This window comes from Coregonus lavaretus (genome assembly GCF_964263955.1).
Source record: "Coregonus lavaretus genome assembly, chromosome: 22".
Lineage (NCBI taxonomy): Eukaryota > Metazoa > Chordata > Actinopteri > Salmoniformes > Salmonidae > Coregonus > Coregonus lavaretus.
In genome coordinates this window covers 26308212-26315201 of record NC_140009.1, presented here as the reverse complement: position 1 = coordinate 26315201, position 6990 = coordinate 26308212, and positions in this window count along the sequence as shown.

Below are 6990 nucleotides of genomic sequence, written 5' to 3'. Positions count from 1 at the left end.
CAACTGCAGCACAGCAATGGGACAAAATAAGAGAAAGTAAATCTGAGCACATTTTCAAAGTTTGATCTTTGACCAATCTTATGCACATTGGTTTTGCACATTAGACCTGTGTGATTTAAAACCTTGGTGTGATTTAAAACCTGGAGTTTTGACTTGTGCCATGTCATCTCAATGATACATTATCTGTGCTTTATGACCCATAGTTTAAGATAAGCACCATAGAAGTTTCACATATATCAAATATGAGATTCCAATCTATCTGTATGAATTGTTCCAGTTCATATTCTACCCAGCCTGCCTCAATCGCCTTCTGGGAATTGTGTGCTGGAGAGTGTCTGCATCCCAAATGGAACCCTATTCCCTACAACATGCACTACTTTTGGCCAGAGCATTATGGGCCTTGGTCAAAAGTAGTGCACTATATAGGGAATAGGGTGCTGGACAGTTTGCATTTCTACTAGCTCATCAGGAAGTCCAATAGCTTCCCTGTGGCAGTGAACTGCACTGGTTCTGGCTGTGGAGATAGGCCTACTGAGACCTATATAAAGAGTTGATTTCAGCTGGAGTTCCCCATACTGGATCTGGGGCTTAGGTTGAGTAGACGGACTCTTTCCTTCATGACTTTCCATATGGAACATTCTCAAACATCACTTGGCTATGGTCTCCTCCGCTCCTTTCCTCTCTCCCCCTCTGACTTAGAATAACTCTGGTCCTTAAACACTTACTTTGAAGTAAAATTCTTTGAAGTAATCAGGTTAATGTCATCAGTGTAGTCATATGTTACTCTGGCAGATGTAAAATAAATACTTTTCAAGGAGTGGATAGTGGCTACTTGACTAGTTTAAAGGGAAATTTCACAATTTTCCAACTTCATATTTATAATCTCCAGCACCACCCCAACATCAACATATGTGAAAGTGGCGCTTTTCTATGTTTTGTGGAAAAAAAGATAGCGGAAGATCAGTGTTTCCAATGACATCATCGGTATGCGTCATGTGATTTTAACCATTTATGAGTGGGCATTGCCTACTAACTGGTTGATGATGTCATTGGAAACACTTATCATCCTCTATATTCTTTCCTACAAAACATAGAAATGTGCCATTTTCACATTTGTTGATGTTGGGGTAGTGCTGGAGATTATGAATATGAAGTTGAACATTTTTTAAATGCCCCTTTAAGTGTTACTGGCAGAGACAGGTCCTTGGTGTGGGGTCATTCTACAAGTCACATAGAGGCCAAAACCCAAACAGTCACGGAGAGACAGACACACACATACAGATACATTCAGACAGTCAGACTCTCTCTCCATCTGTTTTCTTGCCTTCGCTGGTCTGTCAAGATCTTTAGCATCTTTACGGGGGATGAGCTGTCCCGTGGCCTAAGTCACAGCTGAGAGATGATGAGTTCTGAGAACCTCAGAATTTACAGATACTCTGGGGTTCTAATACTACCTTCAACCCTCCTAAGCAAACCTGCTCACTGCAGCAGCAGAACTGCTGTATCTCTGTAGCACACACAGCTAAGCTCCTTGCCGTGATGGGCTATCCAGAACTAGCTCTCCTTACATTGCGAGTGGGTCTATCAAACACTCCTGTGTTTATCTCTCAGAGCTGTCATGAATTTGGAATAAGGGAATAATCAAGTTGGGAAATGAGGAAGGGAGAGGGAACAGGAAGCTCTCTCTGATAACTTAATCTCAACATCAGGAGCCGGAGAAAGTAGAACTTATGCCTAGGAGCAAAGTATTTCTCTCTCTCTTTCCCTCAGCCTCCCCGTTAATTATCCCCTTTCAGAGCAGTGAAAGCCGTGAGAGGTCTCTAGCTGAGATCTACTGCACCTGTCTCTGCTCTGGGTTCTGCTAAGATCATTATAGAGGCAGGCAGAGGTAATTGTTGGTAATGGGGCCTGCGGTCACCTTTCCATCCTTTCCAGATGAAACCATGCTGTCTGGTTAGGGGGGCGATTATCACAGTCAGATTTAGGCCTGGGTTTAAACGTAGAGGAATGCTCATGTTACAGACTGTCCATGTCTGGGATTCCACTATGGGACAGCCGGACTGCGATAGAGACAGTGAGCTCAAAAAGCAATCACTACCCCTCTCACACTACAATCCAGTATACCATCCCCAAGTTAATCTACATTCTTCTCTGGGACTCCCCTCCACTGCACCGGCATCCCTCAAATTGCCTCAGCTCTCTTTTCCCCCTGTTAGTATCTATTTCTGGGCATCTCCATTTCACTGTAGGGGAGGGTGAGGTAAATTGAGAAATGTTTTACATTCAGCATTACTCCATCAAGGGAAATATAATATATTATTTCTAACAAAGATATCTACATATATTTCAGGATGTTGTATATCCCTGGAAATAATCAGAATTCATGTAAACATTACAGTTTTTAAAACATACTGTAGCTTGTCCAAAAAATTGGTCTCTTGGCACAGATGAGCCTCGGGACAGGGTAAGTTAAGCCACCTTCAAATTCCTGTACTGAATTAAATATTACCACTACCTTTTAAAACCATGCCTATCTTTATTTCCCAAACACTATTCAAAACAATGCAATAGCTTTTTTACCTTTTAATATATATATTTTATTTTAACACAGGCTTAACACCTAACAAACACATTGTACTTTTTGAACACTTTTAACATAGGCCCTGTTGTTACCTCACATCACAGAGATAATGCCTTGCATTACACCTGGGAAGAAAACACTTCAATTTACTCAACTGGCCATTGGCTCACCTTACCCCAAGGCAAACATTTTGACTATATTAGCCCACACAGCTACAAGGATGCACTTTCATGCTAAGATAAGGACCTCATATTGACGCTTATAGAGACCCCAACTGATGTATAGAACAATCTTGAAAGTACCTGCTTTGGTTTAGATACAAGCATCATAAAACCTCTTACACAGGGATGGGCAACTTCGATGTAGGTGGGGGCCACAAAAAATCAGAACTCATCATGAGGGGCCGCAGCGGCTTGCGGGTCTGCGTACCCACATACATACCCACATATGCCTTTAAATGGGGCCCTAAGTGAGATTTTATTGCAAGCAAAATATTTTAGCGGCCCCCCTCTTGACAGCAGAGAAAATGTTCACGTTTTAGAGTTAATTTGCTGCAATTCTACACATTTTGCAATTTGGCAGAGAGAAGATTTAGCAATTGTATAACTCATTTCATGCAATTCTACTCATTTTGCCATGAGGTGGAGAGAAATTAGCAAGTTTACAGCTAATTTCCTGCAATTCTACACATTTTGCCATAGGGTAGAGAGAAATGTTTGCAGTTTTTAATATGATATCTGAGTGAGAGTGACTAAGAAAATCAATGGGGGCCCCCCCGGTCAGTAATTCAACCATGATTACTACAAGTTTAGATAACTGGCTAGACTAACTTACCAATCAAAAAAAGAAAACTGATATACAGTGCATTCGGAAAGTATTCAGACCCGTTGACATTTTCCACATTTTGTTACATTACAGCCTTATTCTAAAACTGATACAATTATTATTTTCCCTCATCAATCTACACACACAATACCCCATAATGACAAAGCGAAAACAGGTTTTAATAAATTTTTGCTAATTTATTTAAAAAAAAACAGAAATACCCTATTTACATAAGTATTCAGACCCTTTGCAATGAGACTCAAAATTGAGCCATGAGGTGGAAGCAATTGTCCGTAGAGCTCTGAGACAGGATTGTGTCGAGGCACAGATCTGGGGAAGGGTACAAAACATTTCTGCAGCATTGAAGGTCCCTAAGAAGACAGTGGCCTCCATCATTCTTAAATGGAAGAAGTTTGGAACCACCAAGACTCTTCCTAGAGCTGGCCGCCCGGCCAAACTGAGCAATAGGGGGGAAAAGGACCTTGGTCAGTGAGGTGACCAAGAACCCGATGGTCACTCGGACCGAGCTCCAGAATTCCACTGTGGAGCTGGGAGAACCTTACAGAAGGACAACCATCTCTGCAGCACTCCACCAATCAGGCCCTTTATGGTAGAGTGGCCAGACGGAAGCCACTCCTCAGTAAAAGGCACATGACAGCCCACTTGGAGTTTGCCAAAAGGCACCTAAAGACTCTCAAGACCATGAGAAACAAGATTCTCTGGTCTGATGAAACGAAGATTTGGCCTGAATGCAAAGCGTCACGTCTGGAGGAAACCTGGCACCATCCCTACGGGGAAGCATGGTGGTGGCAGCATCATGCTGTGGGGATGTTTTTCAGCGGCAGGGACTGGGAGACTAGTCAGGATCGAGGGAAAGATGAACGGAGCAAAGTACAGAGAGATCCTTGATAAAAACCTGTTCCAGAGCTCTCAGGTCCTCATACTGGGGTGAAGGTTCACCTTCCAACAGAACAATGACCCTGAGCACAAGAAAGAAAATGCAGGAGTGGCTTCGGGACAAGTCTCTGAATGTCCTTGAGTGGCCCAGCCAGAGCCCGGACTTGAACCCGATCGAACATCTCTGGAGAGACCTGAAAATAGCTGTGCAGCGACGCTCCCCATCCAACCTGACAGAGCCTGAGAGGATCTGCAGAGAAGAATGGGAGAAACTCCCCAAATACAGGTGTGCCAAGCTTGTAGCGTCATACCCAAGAAGACTCGAGGCTGTAATCGCTGCCAAAGGTGCTTCAACAAAGTAACGAGTAAAATATCTGAATACTTATGTAAATGTATTATTTCAGTTGTAATTTTATTTCAACTTTTTCAAAAATGTCTAAAAACCTATTTTTGCTTTGTTATTATGGGGTATTGTGTGTAGATTGATGAGGGAAACATCGATTTAATCCATTGTAGAATAAGGCTTTAACGTAACAAAATGTGGAAAAAGTCAAGAGGTATGAATACTTTCCTAATGCACTGTAGGCTACTTGAATGACTGTCAGTGACTGACAGAATAGTAGAATACACGAGGTGCATACAAAAAGGGGGGCCGCCAGTTGCCCATCCCTGCTCTAACACAATAAATTCATTTGACTTGGTGAAAATCTGTTTTTTTGGACCTAACTTGCGTACCACTTTTTCCATGTGGTGTCTTCCTTCATAGACTCCATGAAATTATGACCTCTTCCTAAATATTTGGTCAAATTATTATTTACCCCACTCTCCCCTAAGCCCATTAAGGGAAAGGAACAAAATCTCCTCCTCACAGTAACTCTGTGAGCTTTTTCCTTAAGCTGAAACATTGTTTTGAAAGGGCTCTCCAGGCTGATAGGGCCACTCTGCCCTGGGAGGAATGTACACAGTGGGCTGCATGGAGACAGTCTGTGCAGATGTCTAACCTACAGGCAGAAGGAAAACACCATGAGAGAGAGAGAGAGAGAGAGAGAGAGAGAGAGAGAGAGAGAGAGAGAGAGAGAGAGAGAGAGAGAGAGAGAGAGAGAGAGAGAGAGAGAGAGAGAGAGAGAGAGAGAGAGAGAGAGAGAGAGAGAGAGAGAGAGAGAGAGAGAGAGAGAGAGAGAGAGAGAGAGAGAGAGAGAGAGAGAGAGAGAGAGAGAGAGAGAGAGAGAGAGAGAGAGAGAGAGAGAGAGAGAGAGAGAGAGAGAGAGAGAGAGAGAGAGAGAACAGTATAATTCTGGCTGTAGAATTCAAGGCTAAGACGCAGGAGAGGAGCTCCCCATTTTGCCCAATATGGTATGGAATGTCAAGATACCTGGAGCATGTGATGTGGTTGGAGAAGGAAAGGGAAGGAGAGGAGAGGGGGTATGTGGGTGCTGCTGCCTTCCCTGGACTCTCTCCCAGTGTGATAGCACAACAGCTCTATCACAAACACTCAAACTACACTAACATTGTAGTACAGCTCCTCTGGCAATACACAACACTTTCATGGCCTCTGTACGCAACACTACTGATCAGATGTTAATCAATATTTGTATAAAAGAAAAGTAAGCACATTTAAACACACACGCATTCACACACGCGCACACACACACGTATCAGTAATTGCAATAGAATATGATATAAAAGTATGTGGACACCCCTTCAAATTTGTGGATACGGCTATTTCAGAAACACCTGTTGCTGACAGGTGTATAAAATCGACCACACAGCCATGCAATCTTCATAGACAAACATTGGCAGAAGAATGGGCCGTACTGAAGAGTTCAGTGACTTTCAACGTGGCACCGTCATAGGATGCCACCTTTCCAATAAGTCAGTTCGTCAAATTTCTGCCCTGCTAGAGCTTCTCCGGTCAACTGTAAGTGCTGTTATTGTTAATTGGAAACATCTAGGAGCAACAACGGCTCAGCCGTGAAGTGGTAGGCCACACAAGCTCACAGAATGGGACCACCGAGTGCTGAAGCGCATAAAAATCGTTTGTCCTCGGTTGCAACACTCACTACAGAGTTCCAAACTGCCTCTGGAAGCAACGTCAGCACAAGAACTGTTCGTCAGGATTTTCATGAAATGGGTTTCTATTGCCAAGCAGCTGCACACAAGCCTAAGATCACCATGCGCAATGCCAAGCGTCGGCTGTAGTGGTGTAAAGCTCGCTGACATTGGACTGGAGCAGTGGAAATGCGTTCTCTGGAGTGATGAATTACGCTTCACAATCTGGCAGTCCAACGGACAAATCTGGGTTTGGCGGATGCCAGGAGCTACCTGCCCGAATGCATACTGCCAACTGTAAAGTTTGGTGGAGGAGGAATAATGGTTTGGGGCTGCTTTTCATGGTTCGGACTAGGCCCTTAAGTTCCAGTGAAGGGAAATCTTAATGCTACAGCATACAACGACATTCTAGACGATTCTGTGCTTCCAACTTTGTGGCAACAGTTTGGGGAATGCACTTTCCTGTTTCAGCATGAAAATGCCCCCGTGCACAAAGCGAGGTCCATACAGAAATGGCTTGTCAAGATCGGTGTGGAAGAACTTGACTGGCTTGCACAGAGCCCTGACCTCAACCCCATCGAACACCTTTGGGATGAATTGTAACGCTGACTGCGAGCCAGGCCTAATTGCCCAACATC